Source organism: Protopterus annectens, chromosome 2.part2, assembly GCF_019279795.1.
Source record: "Protopterus annectens isolate FY-2018-M chromosome 2.part2, PAN1.0, whole genome shotgun sequence".
Lineage (NCBI taxonomy): Eukaryota > Metazoa > Chordata > Ceratodontiformes > Protopteridae > Protopterus > Protopterus annectens.
In genome coordinates, this window is record NC_056730.1 from 69216508 (window position 1) to 69238280 (window position 21773).

The 21773-nt window shown below is 44.6% G+C and overlaps 1 protein-coding gene across 1 annotated transcript in view; it reads right to left on the bottom strand.

Moving 5' to 3' along the window:
* Nucleotides 1-21773, bottom strand: part of EIF2A (eukaryotic translation initiation factor 2A) — a 1204316-nt gene that overhangs the window by 238202 nt on the left and 944341 nt on the right. The gene's annotated exons all lie outside the window — the stretch shown is intronic.

Consider the following 21773-nt stretch of genomic DNA (forward strand, 5'->3'; position numbering starts at 1 on the left):
CAAAAAGGCAGTAGATGTGGCAGTAGCCCTAGTGGAATGAGGTCTGATCCCAGCAGGAACATTCTTCCCATGATGAGAATAACAAAAAGCAATACAATGACCAATCCACTTAGAAATAGTTTGCTTTGAAACAGCTTTCCCTTGTGAACCCAGATCAAAAGAAAGAAATAACTGTTGAGTCTGCCTGAACTCTTTAGTTCTGCTCAAATAATAACGTAGCTGCCTGTGAATGTCCAAAGAATGCAAGACTTTTTCCCCCTTATTTTGGGGATCAGCATAAAAAGTAGGCAAATTAATAGACTGGTTCAAGGCCACATTGGAAATCACTTTAGGCATAAAAGTAAGGTTAGTCCACAAAGACACCCTATCCTTATGGAATACTAGAAAGGGTTCAACTGCCATGAGCGCCTGCAATTCAGAGACCCTCCTAGCAGAGGTAATGGCCAACAAAAAAGCAGTTTTCCAAGACAAAAACTTCAGCTCAGACATAGCTGCAGGTTCGAAAGGAGGTAAAGTAAGCTTCTCCAACAAAAAATTGAGATCCCAGGAAGGAACAGGAGCTCTACGTGGGGGTCTTATATTTTTTGCCCCTCTAAGAAATTGCTTAAACAAAGGGTGAGAAAATAAAGGAGGGACACAATCATAGTGAGCAGAAATGGCTGCAGCATGAACCTTCACAGAGGAAAATGACAAACCCTTGTCTAGTAATTCAGTAAGGTACTGTAGCATAAAACACAAATTAGGTAATGAGACATCAAAGCCCTTTGCTGTGCTCCAAAGAAAAATTCTCCTCCATTTATCAGCATAAACTTTTCTAGTACTGGGCCGCCTGGCTTCCAAAATGACATCTAAAACCTGTTGAGGAAGCTGAGATCCCACAGGCTCTAAAACAGAATGCGCCAGGCTGTTAGATGCAGGGACTGCACCCTGACATTGAGCAAATGATTGCTTGACTGGGACAACAAGTGAGGAATCTGTGGCAAAGGCCAAGGAGGCTCCTGAATCAAACTCCTCAGCAGAGGATACCAGTGCTGACGTGGCCAATCTGGTGCTATTAGAATCATGCAAGGCTTTTCCCGCCTGACTTTCAAGAGTACCTTGGGAAGGAGAGGCAGAGGAGGGAAAGCATAGACATGAAGGTTGTTCCAAATGAAAGATAGAGCATCCACTTTCCAAGCTTTTGGGTGAAACATCTTTGTGCAAAATTTTGGTAGTTGGAAATTTAGTGGAGAAGCTTAACAGATCTATGTCTGGAGTTCCCCAAGCCACTGTCAACTGTTGGAATACCTCAGGATCCAATTTCCACTCGTGGGGGTCCACAATTTGTCTGCTCAATACATCTGCTAGGGAGTTCTGCGCTCCTGGCAGAAACCATGCTTGAAGAGTGATGTGCAAACTCAGAGCAGTCTCCCACAATATCATTGCTTGTCTGCAAAGAGGGTAAGAATGGGTTCCCCCCTGCTTGTTGATGTACCACATGACTGTTGTGTTGTCTGTTCGAATCAACACCTGTCCTGGATGAAGTAGGTCCTTGAAGGCCATCAGGGCAAATTGGACTGCTAACATCTCCTTCATGTTGATATGCAAATGCTGTAGTCTGGGAGGCCACGTGTCTTGAATCCATTTCCCATTGAAGTGTGCTCCCAAGCCAAGTCCGAGGCATCCGTCGCTATGATCTGACTCGCCTCTGGTCGGGTCACAGAGAGTCCCTTGTTTAGGTGACATTCCTGCGCCCACCACAAGAATTCCTTCTGGATGCAAGGTATTATCCGAATGACAGTGTCCAAATCGTGGCAGTGTTGAGTCCATACACTTTTGAGATACCATTGTAGCTTCCTCATATGCAGTTTGGCATTGGGAAGTACTAGAATGCAAGATGCCATGAACCCCAAGGCTTGAAGGACTGTCCTTGCAGTCAGCCTGGACAGTACTGATAACTGCTGGAAGAATAGGTGAAGAGTTTTTTGTTTGTCCGGGGTCAGAAAAGCCATCTGAGAAGCTGTATTCAGTCTCACACCCAGAAAGCACATGTCCTGAGAGGGCACTAGACTGGACTTTATTTCGTTCACAGAATACCCTAGGCACCGTAAAACTGCCATTACATACTGTAGGTGTTGAAGTAACTTGTCTTTGTCTTGAGCAAGAATCAGGCAATCGTCCAGATAAGGATAAATTTGTACTCCCTGTTGTCTGAAGAAAGCTATTACAGGAGCCAGAACTTTTGTGAACACCCTGGGCGCAGTAGATAAACCAAAGGGCAATGCAGAGAACTGATAATGAGAAGTACCAGCCCGAAATCGCAGGAATCTCCTGCAGCTGGGCCTGATGGGAATGTGAAGATAGGCCTTTTTGAGATCCAGGGTTACCATCCAATGATCTTTGCCTAGCATAGGAAGAAGTTGTTGTAATGTTAACATCTTGAACTTTGGAATGTCTAGGTAGTTATTGAGAATGGACAAATCCAGAATTGGCCTCCAAGTGTTCCCATTCTTTGGCACTAGGAAAAGACGGGAGTAAAACCCTGGGCCTACTTCTGACAGAGGTACCTCCTGGATGGCCCCCATCTGAAAAAGCAAAGAAATTTGTTCCTGAGCCTCCAGCCTTTGCTGTGGAGGCACATCCGGCATGCCTTTGAAAGGAGGAAAAGTGTGAAAATAAAACTTGTAACCTCGATTTATTATTTCCAGCACCCATTTGTCCTGGGTGACCAAATGCCAGTTTTGTTTGAAAAGTGCCAACTTTCCTCCTAGAGGAGCTGCCAGAAAAGAAGGATCTGGCAGCTGAAAATACAGGTCATTGGGTCTGTTTACGAAAAGGCTGACCCCTGCCCTCACCAGAAGACTGCGCAGGAGAACTCCAAGTCCTAGGTCTGAAAGAACCCTGAGCGTGAGCCCTGCCTCTACCACGTCTAGACTTGCCTTTAGACTGATAATCTGAAGAAGGGTAGGACCATCCCTTAGCAGGCCAATTCCTGCTAAACTTAGGGGGCTGCACCTGCAAAAATTCCCTGACCGTCTGCATAGACTTCACCTTATCTTCCATCTTTTTCAAAACTGACTCCACAGGAGAACCAAAAAGAACTTCTGATTGAAGAGGAGCATCCAAAATCCGAGCTTTAACATGCTCTGATAAATTTTGATCCTTAAGCCAGGCATGTCTACGAATAACTGAACCAGTAGCAGCCACCCTGGATGAAGCCTGAAGGGCATCGAAACCACACTGTAGAGAATGTTTTCCAACTTGATCTGATGCATGAACCAACTCCTGCAATTCCTTACACTCTATACCCTCAGATAAAGCATCCACCTTAGATTTCAATTGGCCTAACAAAAAGTTCTGATACTTCAGCATATGAAACTGGCAATTTAAAGCCCTCATAGCTAACGAGAAGAGGTGTACACTTTTTCCCCACCTATCCAACGCCTAGAATCTTTATCCAAAGGAACTGGATTCTTCACCACAGAAGCCCTGACACCCTTCGGCCCTTGAATAATAGTTTCCGGGTCAGCTCTAGGACTCTTATACAAATATTTATGTGCTTCTGGAACACTGTAATATCTGTCTGGCTTGACAGGAGCAGGGGGTAAAGAATCAGGATTAAGTGAAGCTTCAGAAAAAACATCCTGAACAACATCTAAGACAGGGGGAATAGCCAAGGGCCTATGTTGTGGCAAAAACAAAAAATCTCTAAGCCTTTTTCGAGAATCTGAAAAATCCTGACCTTCCCACTTGAAATGTTCCCTCATGGAATGTAAAGTTTCAGAAAAGGAAAAATCCTCTGGAGGAGAAGCAGAAGGACAGGAATCCTCTGCATCCGAATCTGAACAGGGAGGGAAATCCTGAATATCCTCAGCTGAGGACTCAGAGTAGTCTGAAGAATGCTCCATTCCCTCTAAATCTGTCTCCACCCTAGGCCTCTTCTCTGGGGGGGGGCATAGAACCCTGATCAAAGTAATCAAATCCTCTGCCATTTTCAACATATGTTTTTTAGGAACAGAAGCTGAAGAACTAGGGCTATGGCCAGTACCAGAAAGACCAGGTTTAGCCTTAGCATGGCCTTTAGCCACTGAGGTAGAAGGCCTAATAACCTTTTGTAAGGATGGAACTACCGATACCTGAGAAGCACCCTCGGCCTGGCCTAACTCCTGAGAGGCCAACTCCTGCAAAAGTAAAGGTTCCCCCTGGGATTCAGCCGAGACCTCGGCCGGATCCACAGATTCAACCGGAGGTTCCATAGAACCGGTGTCCGCAACGGACGACTCATCCGGTTTAGACCTTAAAGATTTATCTTAATGTTTTTTAGCGACGGCATGTTATAGTTACACCGCTTACCGAAAACAAGCCTGGCACAGTCTAATCTTCGTTTAATGGTGCGCTTATTAAATCTAGCACAAAAGCGACACCCGACTACGTCGTGTTCAGGCCCCAAGCAAGGAATACAGAGAGAATGATAGTCCCTATGAGGTATCTGTTTCCCACAAGAAATACAATTAACTTTTTCTGACATCCGGATTAACTGAGGCAAGAAAAGACAAAAATTTTCCCCAACGGGGTACTTAGCCCAACTTGGTCTTCCGTCTGAAACTCGATAATTGAAAATTTCAGAAAGCAGAACGGCACTTGCAAACGCTGCTTCTGCTTCGGACCACGCGGCAAGAAAGACTGAGGATATGGCGTCGGTCATGCGCTTAAGTACTACTACGTACTGACGTCAGCTCCGGGCGACCATGACCGACGCCAGCCTAACTCTTTGGTATTCGGGCCGACCGAGGACAGCGGACTACCCACAGGTTATGACTGCAGCAATGTGAGACGAAGAACATAAACATCAGCCTTATAAATAGCAATAACCTGATAATGAAACAGAAGTTTTTTTCTTTCTTGTGAACTTGACTTGTGTCTTTCAGCTTTTCCCGGTTAGGGGTCGCCACAGCGGAACTCCGGTTCGCTAATGATTGGCAGTAGATTTTTACGTGCCGAGTTGCCAGCTCTGATGCACAACGTTCAACGAAGGTACGCCCATTCACGCATGTCTCCACACAGAAGACGCTTTAGCTGAGAATCGAACAGGACGTCTTACTGTGAGGTGACAACGCTACCGCAGCACCATCACCGAATGAACTTGACTACTAGATAGAATTGCTGGGGTCAAAGTATCATGTCTGCAAGGGGCCTCTTATCCTAGACTACTCCTGTGGCTAAAGAGTTTGGTGCTCCCATACCAGAGCCAGGTATTGGAACAGCCCCAGAGGATGTATCCAAACTCGGTTTCATACTGGCCGGCAAAACTACATTTGAGTGAGATGGGGCAAAAGCTAAGTGGTCTGTGGGCTGAGCACTGCCTTGACAGAAACACTAACCAGAAGCTGAGGCATATTTTTATTTTACAATAGCACAGTCAAAGGAGGCAGCGGAACACAGCAGTAAAATTCAAGAATTTAATCCCAGAACAAACAGTCTGATGAAGCAGCTGCTGCTGCGAAAGCGCTTACTGTTTGTTCTGGGATTAAATTCTTGAATTTTACTGCTGTGTTCTGCTGCCTCCTTTGACTGTGCTATTGTATGATTTATTTTTTGGAGGACCGGTTTAACTACACCATAGTCTTTTTTCTTTGTTGCCTTATATTTCTGTTTTATTTTTTCTTTTTTAGGTGCAACATGATTTGGTGGGGGGAGGGGGGTACCAGTGTTGGGATCCAGCAAGTCACAGGAGAAAACATTATCCAGAACAATAAACTGAAATGGACTATGTATCACAATGAGTTTCTTGTCATATGTACTTCCCCACATAACTAAACTCTGCCAAACAGTCCCATCACCACCAAAAAAAAAGTTTGAAATGTGTTTTGAATTATTTTATAACTAATAGAAGTTAAAGAATTTCCAATACACAAAGGCAAAACCAGTGTTAAAAATTAACTCCACACTAAGTTCTCCATACAAATAACAGTACTATAGTAAGTACATAACTTCTGTATTACTTAAGGAGATTCAGGCTTTGCGGCTACAGTCCTCAGCTAAACTTCATGGGTAGCTGGTTTGGAAACTACCTCAATAATCAGCTTGGGAATCCCATATGAAACCTCCTCTGTAGACAGGTTCATGCAAACTACCTGCTGCTAAACATATAGCATAAAAAATGCAGCGCTCCAGTGGCTAACAGCTAAGGAAAAACTCAAAGCAAAATAATTTCTTGTCTAAGGTCTAACAGTGACACTGACAAAAAATTCCAACATGGAAATGAAATACAATATGGCAGTGATGGTGAACCTTTTGGGTTTGGCATGTCAAAAGCTCCTGGCACAAAATAATTCGGTGCACATCATCTGAGCAATGAATGCAAAAGCAGCATATTTGTTAACTCGGGTGATGGTGATCGTTAGCATGTCACCCAAAATGTTCTGGTGTGTGTGTCATACGTTTGCCATCACTGCAATATGGTCTACATACTGCCACTTAGCTCAGAATCATGCCAAAGCCCTGCCCAGAATGTCATATGACTCTCCAAGGTGGGACAAGGCTCAAGATTGGTCCACAGGTTGAGAAAGGAGGCAGTGAGTGTGCTGGAATAAACATGGTCAGCCCACAACCAGCTTGGTTATCTGTAGAGAGTAATGGGCACCCACAAGCCACTCATTGCACCTACTGTATGTCATCTAGCTCAGACCAGCAACAAGTCACACAAAAAAAACCTCCATCTAGAGTTTTCCATGTTTATGGAAAAGGCCCATAGCTGTATTTCGAGAACTGATTTATTTAACATTTGTTAACCAGGAAAGTCCGACTTGGAACAAAGCCAATTTTCAGCAGATGCCTGGGGAGATCTTTGTAAAGTGGGAGGAAACCCACACGAACGCAAGGAGGACATGCAGACTCCACAGAGAAAGCACCCCAGCCGAGAATCGAACCGGAGAACCTCTTGCTATGAGGCGACAAAGTACAGTTGTGTACACCTACCATAAATGTAGATGTTTGAGTGTATTCACTGTTGCAGGCATCACATTTGGGTTATCTGCCTGCAGGTAGCCCTCAGCCAGCTAGAATACCAGAGTTTTCAGATTTCTGTGTCGGATGCTGTCGCTTCTTCGATGATGTCAGGTCGTCAGGGCTATAAAACATCTAGCAAACACCATTTTCTTTAGTTTTTCTTGCCCCCAATGTCAGGTGCCCCCAAAAAGGTAGCAAAAAAAAAAAATATATATATATATATATATATATATATATATATATACATACATACATATATATCTATATATATATATATATATATATATATATATATATATATATATATACACACACACACATCAATATAAACTTTACCTTCATCTACAAGCAATTACACCACATAGGTTGTAGAGGATAGAGAAGGAAAGATAAACTCCAGAATGACAGGGGGATGGCGGGAGGGTAACCTGAACTGCAACAGTGAATACACTCGAACATCTATATTTATGGTAAGTGTACAAAAAGTACAGTTTTGTACCTACCTTAAATGTAGATGTTCGAGTACATATGCTGCTGCAGTCATCATACTTGGGTTATCCTGTCATTGTGTCCCGCAGTCGGCCTGAATTCCAAAGCCTTGGTCCGGTGTCAGTTGTTGTCGCTTCTTCCCTGACGTCAGTGCGGCAGGGGTATAAAAGAGGCAGCCAACGCCATTTTCTTTAGTTTTTCTTGCCCCAGATGTCAGGTGCCCCAATCTAGTAAGGCAACATAAGAGGTTTGCAAAACATACATAAAAGGATAATCAAAAGTGGTAGCTATAAGCAAATACACCATATAGACATGTATCCAGAGGGTTGTTGAACCTGTAGATGGAGGAAAAGACTGCTAGAAAGTGGGGATGGCGGGAGGGTAACCTGGACTGCAGCAGCATATGTACTCGAACATCTACATTTATGATGGGTACAAAACTGTACTATGTTCACCGTACTATGCTGCTGCAGTCATCACACTTGGGTTGAGTCCCAAAGCTAAGGTTGGGTGGAAGGAGCTATACTGTGCTGGGTGCAGCTAGGATGCCCTGCAGGACTGCAGTGGCAAAGCCAGCCCTGGATTTTGAGTATAGAGGAAGATGGTAATGTTTGGTGAAGGTGTGCACTGAACTCCAGGTGGCTGCCTCCAGAATGTCCTTTGTTGGGACTCCTCGGAGGAAGGCTGTTAAGGTTGCTGTAGCCCTGGTAGAATGAGACCTAATGCTAGCAGGCACTGGTTCGCCATGGTGAGAGTAGCAAAAGAGGATACAATGAGCTATCCATTTGGAGATGGTCTGTTTGGAAATAGGTTTTCCCTCTGACCCTGCCGCATAGGATACAAAAAGTTGGTCAGATTTTCTGAAGGCTTTTGTTCTGTCCAAATAGTAGCGTAGCTGTCTGTGAATGTCCAAAGAGTGAAGGAGTTTTCCCCCTTTATTCTGTGGGTTTGGATAAAAGGTGGGCAGGTGTACGGTCTGATTGAGAGCCACACTGGAAACTACCTTTGGCATGAAAGAAGGGTTGTTTCTTAAAGATACTCTGTCCTGATGGAAAATGAGGAAAGGTTCCACTGCCATAAGTGTCTGCAATTCTGAGACCCTGCGTGCTGAGGTGATTGCCAGTAGTAGAGCTGTTTTCCATGATAAATGTTGTAGATCCGCTGTAAAGGCAGGTTCGAAAGGAGGTAGTGTTAGTTTTTCTAGGACAAAATTTAGATCCCAAGCTGGAGTTGGTGGTTTTCTGGGGGGGTCTTATGTTCTTTGCCCCTCTTGTTGAGTCAAGAGTTTGGGGAGTTGAGGTAAGATCCATGGAGGGCTGTGAGTCAGGCTTCGTAATAGTGGGTACCAGTGCTGACGTGGCCAGTCTGGAGCAATGAGGATCATCTGTGGTCTCTCTGATCTGACTTTCAGTAGTACCTTTGACAGTAGAGGCAGAGGAGGGAATGTGTAGACTGACAATGCTGCCCAGCTGAATGAAAGGGCATCCACTTTCCAGGCCAGGGGATGATAAGACCTTGTGCAAAACTTTTGTAGCTGGTAATTGCTGGTTGAGGCAAACAGATCTATGTCTGGTGGACCCCATGTTTGAATTATCATTGCAAATACTTGTGGGTGTAGTCTCCATTCGTGAGGATCTGTCAACTTTCTGCTTAATTTGTCTGCCAATAAATTCTCCTTTCCTGGCAGGAATTGTGCTTGCAACTGTACTTGGTAAGTTAATGCTGTGTTCCACAAGGCCACTGCCTGTCTGCATAATGGGTAGGAGTGAGTTCCTCCTTGTTTGTTCATTGATTTTTTGGCAGATCTGGCCAACCCTTTGTCATTGGCACAGTGTGGAAATGGAATCTGTATCCCTGTGACACGATGTTTAGTACCCACTTGTCCTGGGTTATTAACTGCCAATTTTGAGCAAAAAGTGCTAATTTTCCCCCCTATAGGTGCTGCCAAAAGATAAGAGCTTGGTGTAGGCAGAGGCAAGTCATTGGGATTGCTTTCTGTAGGTTTGCACTTTATCTCCTCCAGATTTGGAGGTGGATGCGCCCCATTGCTTTGACCTGTATGAGTCTTGTGCCTGGTATCTGGAACCCTTAGGGCATCTGGATTTGTCCCTTTGAGCTCTGTCTGACACAGGAAAGGACCATTTTTTGTAGGCAAGTGTCTACTGAATTATGGTGGCTGCACTTGTAAGAAGTCTTTAACAGTTTGCATAGACTTAAGTTTGTCTTCCACTTTCTTTAAAACCTCTTCTGCCTTAATACCAAACAGAGAATCATGCTGTAAAGGTGCATATAGCAATTTAGCTTTAACATGATCAGGCAAATTTTGTTCCTTTAACCAGGCATGCCTCCTAATCACAGATCCAGTAACCGCGGCCCTGCAGGAGGAATCAAAACCACATTGCAAAGTATGCTTTACAACTTGTTCAGCTGCATGCAATAATTCCTGCAATTCTTTATTTTCTGCACATTCTGAAATCAACATCATTTTCTGTTTCAACAATCCCATAACATGTTGGTACTTAAGCATATGAAATTGACAGTTTAAGGGCCTGATTGCCAAGGTTGCAGATGTATAAACCTTTTTTCCCCATCTGTCCAGTGCCCTTGAATCTCTGTCAGAGGGGGTAGGGTTTTTGCTGTTGAGGCCTTAACTCCCTTTGAACCCTGTGAAATAGTTTCAGGATCAGCAGCAGGGTTTCTAAATAAAAATTTATGTGAGTCAGGGACCCTTTAATATCTGTCAGGCTTACTGGGAGCTGGAGGTAAGGAGTCAGGGGTCAAGCTTGACTCCGTAAACAAATCATCCACAATGTCTAAAACAGGGGGAATGGCTAAAGGCTTGTGCTGAGGGAGAAGGAAATCCCTGAGCCTCTTTTTTGATTCTGAGAAGTCTTGACTCTCCCAGTGAAAATGCTCTCTCAAAGTAGGCAAGGTTTCTCCAAATGAATAATCCTCAGGAGGAGATGCAGATGGAATAGACTCCTCAGCATCAGAATCCTCATAGGGAGGTATAGATAACTCCTAATCAGAAGAAATAGAAACCTGATCTGAAGATTCATAATCAGTGTCTTGCCTAGGCCTCTTATCTGGAGGGGGATGGGTACACCTGATCAAGGTAATAAGGTCTTCAGCCATTTTGATCATCTGTTTTTTAGGCATAGAGGCCTGTGCACGTGGCTCATGCATCATTTTTTTAGTTTTAGAAGTTGATTTTGTCTTTGGTTCTGCAGCTGTCGTCGGTTTGATGTACAAATGTTGAGGTCTGAATACATCCTCAGAAGCAGGTGCCTGCTCAGCGGCTCTGGACCCATCCAAGGGAGATACATCCATCGGTCCAATACCTTGAGTATCTTGTGGCATGCCGGACTCCACATGGGTGTCGGTAGAGGCCTGCGACTCGAAGGTAGTGGCTATCAGGGGCTGCAAAGGTGCCTCACTGAGTACTGGTCACTGGCCTAGGAGAAGCTTTGTCATCGGTTTTGGATTTTGACTGCCTTTCTCTGTCATTTTCTTTGCGTTTTTTATGTACTTCGGTAGTCGGATTGCTATCCAATGACACTTCTGGGTAGTTAAATCTGTTTCCAAAATACTTTGATGCAAAAATATACCGACGCTTAATAGTGCATTGGTTAAATCTAGCACAAAACCGACAGCCAGGCACGTTGTGATCAGGGCCTAGGCAAGGAATACAGTATAAATGGAAATCTTTATGAGGTATTCCACAAGTAATACAATTACTAACTTTTTCTGACATCGGTAAAAAGCAAGAAAAAAGTTTCCCCAATGGGGTACTTAGCTTTAGTGAAGACTTCGGTTCTGAAACTCAAACTCGAACATTTCAGTAGTCAGCCGACCGGCACTTGCAAAATGCTTCTGCTTCGGGCACCACGCGGCATGAAAGACTAAAGAAAATGCCATCGGCTGCATGTTTTATATCCCTGACGACCTGACATCATGGAAGAAAAGACAGCAACCGACGCAGGACCCAAGACTTTGGAATTCAGGCCGACTGAGGGCAACCTGCCAGCAGATTACCCAAATGTAATGACTGCAACAGTGAAACATGAAGAACATCACCCCCAGCAAAAAGCAAATACACAATATATAATATATGCCAAACAAGAAGGAAAGGTAGAGCCAAGAGAAGTCAGGGGGCTGGAGGGAGGGTAACCAGGACTGCAACAGTGAATAGGCTCAAACATCTACATTTATGGTAAGTGTACAAAGCTGTACTATATTTTTCGTGTTTCAATGTTGCAGTCATCACATTTGGGTTGATTCCCAAAGCTAAGAAAGGGTGGAGGCAGTTAAAGAGCATTACGGCTAGCAATCAGGCCCTGTAAGACTGCTGAGGCAAATCCTGCTCTGGATTTAGAAAAGATAGGCAGGTGGTACTGCTTGGTGAAAGTAGGTACAGAGCTCCAGGTAGCAGCTTCCAGGATGTCCCGGGTAGGGACTCCTCTGAAAAATGCCGTAGAGGTAGATGCAGCCCTGGTGGAATGAGATCTTATCCCATGTGGGGTAGGTTTTCCATGGTACTTGTAGCAGGAATGGATGCAATGGGCTATCCATTCGGAAATGGTTTGCTTTGAAATGGCCTTCCCCTCTGCCCCTGCAGCAAAGCTAACTAGCAGCTGGTCAAATTTTCTGAGAGGCTTAGTTCTGTCCAAACAGAATCTAAGCTGTCTTTGCACATCCAGAGAATGCAGTATCCTTTCCCCCTTATTTTGAGGATTAGGGAAAAAAGTCGGCAAATGAATGGACTGGTTTAGAGCCACAGTAAACACCACCTTGGGCATAAAGGATGGATTAGTCCTGAGGGAAACCCAGTCTGCATGGAAGATAATGAAGGGTTTCATTACCATGTGGGCCTGCAGTTCAGACACTCTTCTGGCTGAAGTGATGGCTAGAAGTAAGGCTGTTTTCCAAGAAAGGAATTTCAACTCTGCTATAGCAGCTGGTTCAAAGCGGGAAGAGTGAGTTTTTCCAATACAAAGCTAAGGTCCCAGGCTGTAGTGGGAGCTCTCCGGGGGGGGGGGGTCTTAAATTTTTGGCCCCTCTAAGGAATTGTTTTAGCAGGGGATGAGAGAAGAGGGGTGGTTCAGTATTGTAATGTGCTGAAATGGCAGAGGTATGCATCTTAACTGAAGAGAAAGATAGGCCCTTGTGGAGCATTTCTGTTAAATAATCTAGAATATGAGGTAAGCTGGGCATCGTTGTGGCCATCCCCTGAGCTTGGCTCCAGGAACAGTATCTTTTCCACTTTTCCGAATAGGATTTTCTAGTACTAGGCCTCCTTGCCTCAAGAATGACATCCAGCACCTGCTTACTGAGGACCACTAGAGGTGAGCTCAGGGAATTAGCCAGTCTGCACGGTTCAGGGTTTGAAGCTGAGGGTGCAGAATCTGGACCTCCTGCTGGGACAGCAGGGGAAGGGGTCTGAGGCAAGTGCCATGGTTGCAGCACTGTCAGACTGCGTAAAAGGGGGTACCAGTGCTGGCATGGCCAGTCTGGGGAAATCAGTATTGTCCTTGGCTTGTCCTGTTTGATCTTTAGTAGAACCTTCGAGAGGAGAGGCAGAGGGGGAAAAGCATAAATTGAATGGCTTTCCCAGGTAAAGGACAGGGCATCCACTTTCCAAGCTTGACTGTGGGGAGTTCTGGTGCAGAATTTGTTCAATTGGTGGTTCTGAAGGGAGGCAAACAGGTCTACCTCTGGAGTCCCCCATTTGTTCCTCAAGAGCTTGAATATTTCAGGTTCTAGTTTCCATTCATGTGGGTCCATGAGATTTCTGCTTACATCGTCTGAATTTAGTTTGCCTGGCAGGAATTGAGCTTGCAGGTTCACTTGGTAGCTCAAGGCTGTGTTCCACAGAGCCATGGCTAGTCTGCAGAGTGGGTAGGAATGGGTTCCCCCCTGCCTGTTTATGTACCACATAACTGTGGTGTTGTCTGTCTTTACCAATAGTTGTCCTGGAAGAATAAGGTCTTTGAAGGCTGTCAGAGCATTCTGTACAGCTAACATTTCTTTTTGATTGACATGCAGGTGCATCTATTTTGGGTTCCATTTGCCCTGAATGCACTGCCCTGCCATGTGAGCCCCCCATGCACAGTCTGATGCGTCTGTGGGTTTGGGTGGCAGGGAGTACATTGAAAGGGAGTCCCTTGTTGTGGTAGCAGGCCTCTGCCCACCAAAGGAACTCTGCCCTTAGACAAAGAATGACAGGAATCATTGTTTCCAGGTCCTGAGAATGCTGACACCATGGACATTTTAGATACCATTGAAGTTTCCTCATATGCAGTCTTGCATATGGAATTTACAGAATGCAAGAGGCCATGAACCCCAGGGCTTGCAGGATTTTCCTTGCAGATAGCTGGGTTTTTGTGGCCAGTAGGTTGTCAAATAAACTTGTTTCTCCGGAGTGAGGAATGCCATCTGGGAAGTTGTGTTCAAGCTTGCTCCCAGAAATACAATCTGCTGGCAGGGTACTAGGTGTGATTTCTTCTTGTTGATGGTGTACCGCAGTGAGGTTAGAAGTTTCTTTACAAATGCCAGGTGTTGTAATAGCAAGTCCTGACTTTCTGCCTGAATCAGGCAATCGTCCAAGTATGGGTAAATCTGAATATTTCTCTGCCAGCAAAATGCAATGGCTGGAGCTAGGCACTTTGTGAATACCCTGGGCACAGTAGATAAGCCAAAGGGAAGTGCAGAGAACTGATAGTGCATGGAGCCCGCACTGAAACGTAGGTACTGTCTGCAGGATTCCCTTATTGGGAAGTGCAGGTAAGCTTTTTTTAAGTCTAGGGTTGCCAGCCAGGCATCCTTGGCTAGCATAGGAAGAAGCTGTTGAAGAGTTACATTTTGAATTTTGGAACCAGCAGAAAAGTGTTGAGAATAGGCAGGTCTAGGATAGGATGCCAGTTTTCATTTCTGGGAACCAGGAACAGTCTTGAATAAAAACCTTGTCCCCTTTGTTCTACTGTGACAGGTTGGATAGCCCTGATACTGAGAAGAGAAAGCACTTGTTTTTGGGCCTCCCCCCACTGATTTGGGGGGAGGTCTGGCCATCCGCTTGGGGTTGGGAGTGAGTGGAAGTGGAATCTGTATCCTAGGGACAATATGTTTAAACCCATTTGTCACGGGTAATAACTTCCCAGTTTTTTTCCTTGCAGGGTGAGTTTTCCTCCTAGTAGATGAACAGGGCTTGGAAGAGTTAAGCATAAGTCATTGTGCCGTTTTACCATGGGGGAGGCTTGCTACTTCCCTGCTTTGTAAGTGGTTGCCTCCCACTGCTTAGATCTATGTACAGCCTGAGACTGAATTCTTGGTGGTCTGCTGTTCTTGGGTTTGGACTGAAGGCTTGGAAGGGACTGGAAAAGATCAGTTCTTTGAAGGCCAATGCCAACTGAATCTAGAAGGCTGTACTTGTAAGAAATCTTTAACAGTTTGCATAGATTTAGCTTTTTCCTCCATCCTTTTGAGGACTTCTTCTGCTTTGTTGTCAAAAAGGCAGTCTTGGTTTAAGGGTGCATCCAGTAATTTAGCTTTAACATAATCTGGCAAGTTTTGTTCCTTAAGCCAAGCATGCCTTCTCAGTACAGACCCAGTGACCCCCTGCAAAATGCTTCTAAAGCATCAAAACCACATTGCAAAGTATGTTTACCAACTCGTTCAGCAGAATGCATTAACTCTTGCAAATCTTTGTGTTCAGCACAGTCAGGAATCAACATCATTTTCTGTTTAAGTAGTCCCATAATATGCTGCTGATACTTTAACATATGAAACTGGCAATTTAAAGCCCTAATGGCCAAAGTAGCAGAAGTGCATACCTTCTTACCCCATCTGTCTAAAGCTCTAGAGTCCCTATCAAAAGGGGTAGGATTTTTGGCAGTAGTAGCCTTAATGCCTTTTGGTCCTTGGGAAATGGTCTTTGGATCCGCAGTAGGATTCTTGAAGAGGAATTTGTGAGAGTCAAGTACTCTGTAGTACCTGTCAGGTTTCCTGGGAGCTGGAGGCAAAGTGTCTGGGGTAAGGCTGGACTCCAAGAAAACATCATCTACAATCTCCAGAACAGGAGGGATTGCTAGAAGCCTGTGTTGAGGCAGGAGTACAAATTCCCCAAGTCTCTTTTTGGACTCGGAATAGTCCTGGCTTTCCCAGTGGAAATGCTCCCTAAGGGTATGCAAGGTTTCTCCAAAAGAAAAATCCTCGGTGGGGAAGCAGAGGGAATGGAATCCTCTGCATCAGAATCCTCATAAGTGGATAAGGGTAAATCCTGGTAGTCAGAAGGAACAGAGATATCAGATTCCTGATCAGAAGAATCAGAAAGAAAAGCAGTTCTAGGTCTCTTAGAGGGGGAAGGCTGGCTTCCCCTAATTAAGGTAATAAGGTCTTCAGCCATTCTAATCATTTATTTTCGAGGCATATGGGCCTGAGAATACGGTTTGGTCGTCGGTTTTCGAGGTGTAGTGCGAGTTTTAGGCCTGAGGAATTCAGTATTCTTAGCTTGAAACGAAGTTGTCGGTGTAATATGAAAATCCGTAGGCCTGAATACACCCTCAGAAGCCGGTGCCAGCACAGCGGCTCCATACCCATCCAAGGTAGAGACATCTGCAGGTTCCATAGTCGAAGAAGCATCTTGCAGCATACCGGACTCTGAATGGGTCTCAGTAGAGGCCTTCGAATCTGTAGTAGTGGGTATCATGGGCTGCGAAAGCGCCTCACTCAGTACCGGCGAACTGACGACTAGCTCAACGGAAGCGTCATCGGCAGTTTTGGACCTATGCAGTCTGTCTCTGTCTTTATCCTTGCGTTTTTTTGGAAGATTGGTAGTCGGATGGCTTAACAAAGGCATTTCGGAGTTCGGAGATCAAGAATGAAAGTAATAAGCTACAAAAATAGCCCGACGACGAATTGTTCGGGTGTTGAACAAGGCACAAAACCAACAGTGAGGGATGTCATGGTCTGGGCCTAAACAGGTGACACAGTAAGAATGAAAATCTCTATGAGGTATTTACTTTCCACAGACAAGACTATTGTTAATTTTTTCTGACATTGGTTAGAACAAGAAAAAAGGATCCCCAATGGGGTACTTATCTTTTTGAAGACTTCAGGTCTGAAACTCGAAAACGAAAATTTCAGAAGTCGGCCGACTGGCACTTGCGAACTGCTACTGCTTCTGGCACCGCACGGCAAGAAAGACTGATGTAATGGCATCAAATGCATGTTTTATACCCCTTACGACCTGACGTCATGGAAGAAGTGACAGCATTCGACGAAGAAATCCGAAGATCTGGTATTCAGGCTGGCTGAGGGTTACCTGCAGGCAGATAACCCAAATGTGATGACTGCAACAGTGAAACACAAAGAAGATCGCTACCACTGCACCAGAATGAAATTATTGGCTTCAGCAACTCTCTGTAGTAAGGGTTAGTAGTCACAAAGAGATCCACTGTCTGCATGGTCTCTGTAGAAGGACATAAACCTAACAGTACCCTGTCAGGCTCAAGGGAAGGACAGGAAAAGCCCCATGAACATAAATACATCATTACCCTGCCTGGCCAGAATCAGTTCTTCTATCTGTGATGAAAACTTGAGCAAGCGTATCTCTAAAAATTCTATGGTCATGGATTTGAAGGAAGCCAACCTACCAGTACATCTGAATTCTCCTTCTCGTTCTACAAAAACCCTCAAAAAGGAAGCAAGCCCAGATGCTGCTCAAAGAAATGTCATCATGGATTCCTCTCTGCAGCAAGAACATGAGGAAAAAGAGGGACTGCCAGAGTTGTATTCCACATCAACTGGACACAGTGAATTTCAAGGAGATGGCATCATCAACTTTAATGCATCAAAAACAGCTGCTCATTCACACACCTTACACTGTGCTAAGAATGATACCCCTCCAACAAACTATCTAATAATGAGGTCATTAACAGAAACCAGACCTAAAACTACAAGCAAAAGGATAAAGGCAAAGGCCTGTGGTATTCCAAGAGGTGAACAAGGAAAATACTCTGCCTGGTTTCAGTATACAACAGGAGGTGCTAAAAAAGAAAGTAAGTGACATGCCCCCAGGACCATTTTTCTCCATGCTGATAGCCTGGTAAATGGAAAATACTCCTTCAGGGCAAGGCTTTTCACTAGTGTGGTTCAAGGAATGTAATGCAGAAAGTCTGCTGCTGTAGAATTCACTCTTCACGTGCCTGCTGATGACAGCAAAAAATGCAGATAAAGGAACTTCTCTGAAGGCCCAGCATAATGCAAGGGAAAACCTTCAACATTCCTAAACATGAAGGGGTGGAGGTGGAGTATGACTCCTCAGACTGCATCATGGCATGACACCAGTCTGCTAAAGGTCCTTGACAGAATTTAGCAAAGGGTGAGTAAACAAAAATTAAGACAATGCATGGATTTCACTTTCTAGGTATTCTGAGTACAATAGGCCCATAAGCCAGTTAAGGTGACTTCAGAAGATTAACACTGTCCTTTCTTTTAGCAAATGGCATGACACCTCTACTATTAATCTGACTGACACTTGAAACAGGCAAATGGGGTCATGAACTGCAAAAGAAGAAACATAAAAACGGTAGCAGGCAAAATGAACAGTCTATTGCAGAAGCAGTGCTGGAAAAAGCCTCAAATGTACCAATGCCTGATGTGTCCCTTAACCCAAATTTGGATAGAAAAAGGAGAAACAAGCCATACTTCAAAGATCCTCCCTCCTAGTAGTTCCTCAACTAAACAAGGGAGGGCAACAAACTTCACTGACTGGGGCTTTCAAGGGGATGAACCGCATACCAAGAATGTAGGATAAAAGTACATCTTCACCAAAGAAGGGAAGCCATCCATCCATCCAGTTTGCCATGAAGACAACTGGAGCTGCAGAGTACTTATGTAGTTTCCAAACATGCAAAAACTAACATGGTGATGTTTTTTCTAGAACAGACCAAAAATACCTCCAGAGAAAAGTATTACAACCTCTACAATCTACGCCTTCATAAGTGCATTGGGCTAGAGATGGGTAATTTACCCTGAATACAGTAACAGTATCCCAATAGCAGGGCAAATTACCCTTCCTCCACCAGACAAAAGAAAGGACAGTATGGTACATTACAGTGTCCCAATGGCTCAACTAGTCCAGTGGAAAGAAAAGTGCAAAGGAGGTTGAAAAGTTCATGGCCACATCCCAGTCTAGAATCCACAGACTGGGGGAAAAAAATCAAAATTTAACAAAGCTACATATAATACAATCCATCCTAAGCATACTGGAACACAGGTTATGGGCATTTACCCTCAGGAATTACATTACAAAGTAGTCCACCATGTAAAGGCTACAACCGCAGACCTCCTTCCTACTTCCTACAATGCCTGCCACCCTCCTCAAGCCCACTCAGAGGACAGAAAGTGGAGAACGTGCTGTGAATCCCCATATAAAAAAAAGAAGCAAAGGACTATTAAGATGGAGGCAAAAAGCACCATAACAGACACTGTCCCTAAAGGTTAAACAATTCTCCATGGAAGAGACCAAATCCTGGTATCTATTTGCAGAAATGCTGCAACAGCCAGTAGGTGCCGAGGTGGAAAGGAAGACGTGGGCCAAAACTCCTTGCTGGGGCCATCCAACCAGTTCCTCCACTCAGACAGCAGCATCTACGCAACAGGTGGATGAACAGCTAAACTCTCAGCAGGGAGAACCAACTTTATATGATCATAAGTGTGTACTATGCTAATGACCATTGGGGCCTTTATAAGTCTAGCCATGCATCCCAAATGTATCCTGCAATTTTTGTGCCTCAGAGGTTATTTTTACGGTATTTTGAAGGGTATATATATATATATATATATATATATATATATATATATAAGCTAGGGCATGATTTGTAGGCTGCCTCTGACTATTAGAGACATAGGTGCTAGACCAGGAGTGAATTTCTGGTTTCCAATCCACTGGTCTAGGTTACACTTGTTCAGGGCTAGGGAAGAGCTTCAATCCACAGAAGGAGAATTCTGTGAGACACAAACTTGTCCCTCCAACATGTCCTATCCACATCAGAAGCAAGGTTTAGGTCCCTGGATTGGGTAGTTCTGATGGTGTTGCTCTTGCATATATGCAAAAGATTCATCAGAGTGGGATCCAGGCATGCCTCAAATGCCAGCCACAGATCTCTTCTCAACAGTCTGTGGAATACAGAGTACAGAGATAGGGATTTTAGGTGACCTGCATATGCCATGTTATTCTTTTTTCTTCTTCTTTCGGCTTTTCCCGATTAGGGGTCGCCACAGCGGATCACCTGTCCGCTGATGAATGGCAGTGAAGTTTTTACGGTGTCGAGTTGTATCTTTGGGATGTTGGAGGAAACCAGAGCACCTGGCGGAAACCCACGCGACGATAGGGAGGACATGCAGACTCTGCACAGAAGGCACCCCAGCCGAGGATGGAACTGGAGAACCTCTTGCTGTGAGGTGGCAACCGCTAACTGCTGTACCACTGTGGCCGCCCTGCATATGCTACGTTATTAACGCCCTATATTCTTTTTGTGGGGATCCTCTATGCTTGTTCCAGTTGCTGCAAGTGACTTGTCAGCTACATATACTGAAGGGGGTGTCATAATCAATGATGGGCCTGATGAGGTCTGAGTATGGAGGAACGATGCCTCCTTTGACCTAGATGCCATGCCTTTTCTTATAACCTGGGCAACAGAGAATGATTTCTTTACTATCTTCGACATATATTGGTCAAAAGTCAGGTCATCTATATACATCCCCAAATCTCTGACCACTAGGTCTCCTCTTAGAGGGTGTGTTATCAATGACGTATCTGCCTAGAGTGACTGATTTCACAAACGGTACTATTATGCATTTCTTAGAACTGGGCATCTCAGTGGTGCAGCGGTCAACATTGTTGCCACAAAGCAAGAGGTTCTCTGATTCGATTCTTGTCTGGGGTGCCTTCTGTGCGGAGTTTGCATATTCTCCCTGCATTTGTGTGGGTTTCCTCTGGGTACTCCACTTTCCTCGCACATTCCAAAGACATGCGTTTGGAGCATTTCTCCTCAGGCCTCCGCTGAATATAGGCTCTGTCCTAGTAGGACTTTCCCCGTCAACAAATGTTAAATAAATAAATTATGCTTTAAACCATGGTTTTGGCACTAGTCATTGGCCTGTGTTAGCCTTTCATGTAGGATGCTAGTGTCTTGTGGGGATTTGATGACAGCTTCTAGTCTGCAATCATCTGTAAACTAGGTCAGTCAGCCAGGCTCCTATTCAACAGGTGGAAGGCAAAAATTCATTTGTAGGCTTGTCCATGGGCTGAATATACAACACTTACTCACCCCTTTAAAGGCAGAGCAGTGAAGCCATGTGCAGCAAAAGCTGGGCTGTCTAAACCCTGCATTAATTTGATGGCCAGTGTGGATCCCCTAATACTGACCTGGAATGTTCCAGAATCACTTACACTTGGCCCAACACATGGCCACAGGACGGTGTGACCAGCAATAGAACTGTAAAGTTCAAAAGCAGGCTGAACTCAGGGCCTTGTTCTATAGAAAATGATCCTGAATCATCTGGGCCGATATCAGGCTGCTTGAGGCAGAACACAGCACACCAAAGGGGGAAGACATTGGACCTGATGCCGGAAGGCCTCCTCCTTATGGTTCACATAATACTGGCAAAGCTGAATCTGGACCCTCAAAGGAGGAGGACCTCAAAAATGGTATTCTGGCATTTGCAGTGCTAAAACCAAAACCTCTTGGCATCAAATCATGCTAGATGCAAAGGAAGAAGACATACCCAATCCACCTACACACCTCTCAAGCACTTAGGAGAAGCAACCTGCCTGCTTTACACATAGAGAATATACTTAGTCAGCTTTACAACACTGGAGGCTGGCAGAATACAGGAAAACCAGTCTGGGGTGGAAAGGCACCATGACTGTTGAAACAGAAGCAGACAGGAAACTCTGTGGAGAATTAGCTTCAACAGGATGCTGCAAGACAAAGTCTCCAAAAGTAAATAACCTCAATTACCTGCCCCTGTACAGGAAAAACTAACAGACAACTATGTAACTACAGCCTAAACTAACAGTAAATCTGAAAAATTATGATACAGCTGCTTTAAGCTACACTAGAATCAAGATGCAGAAGACCAACAGAAAATAAAGCCCATAACTGGAAGCAAATGGCATGAAAAGGGTGGAAACAGTCCGTCCAAACTCACTAATGGAAGAAACGGCATCTTCCTTTAACAAAGACTAAAAAGGCAGTGGAAGAAAGAAAGGAGCAGTGAAGTTCTTTGGCCAG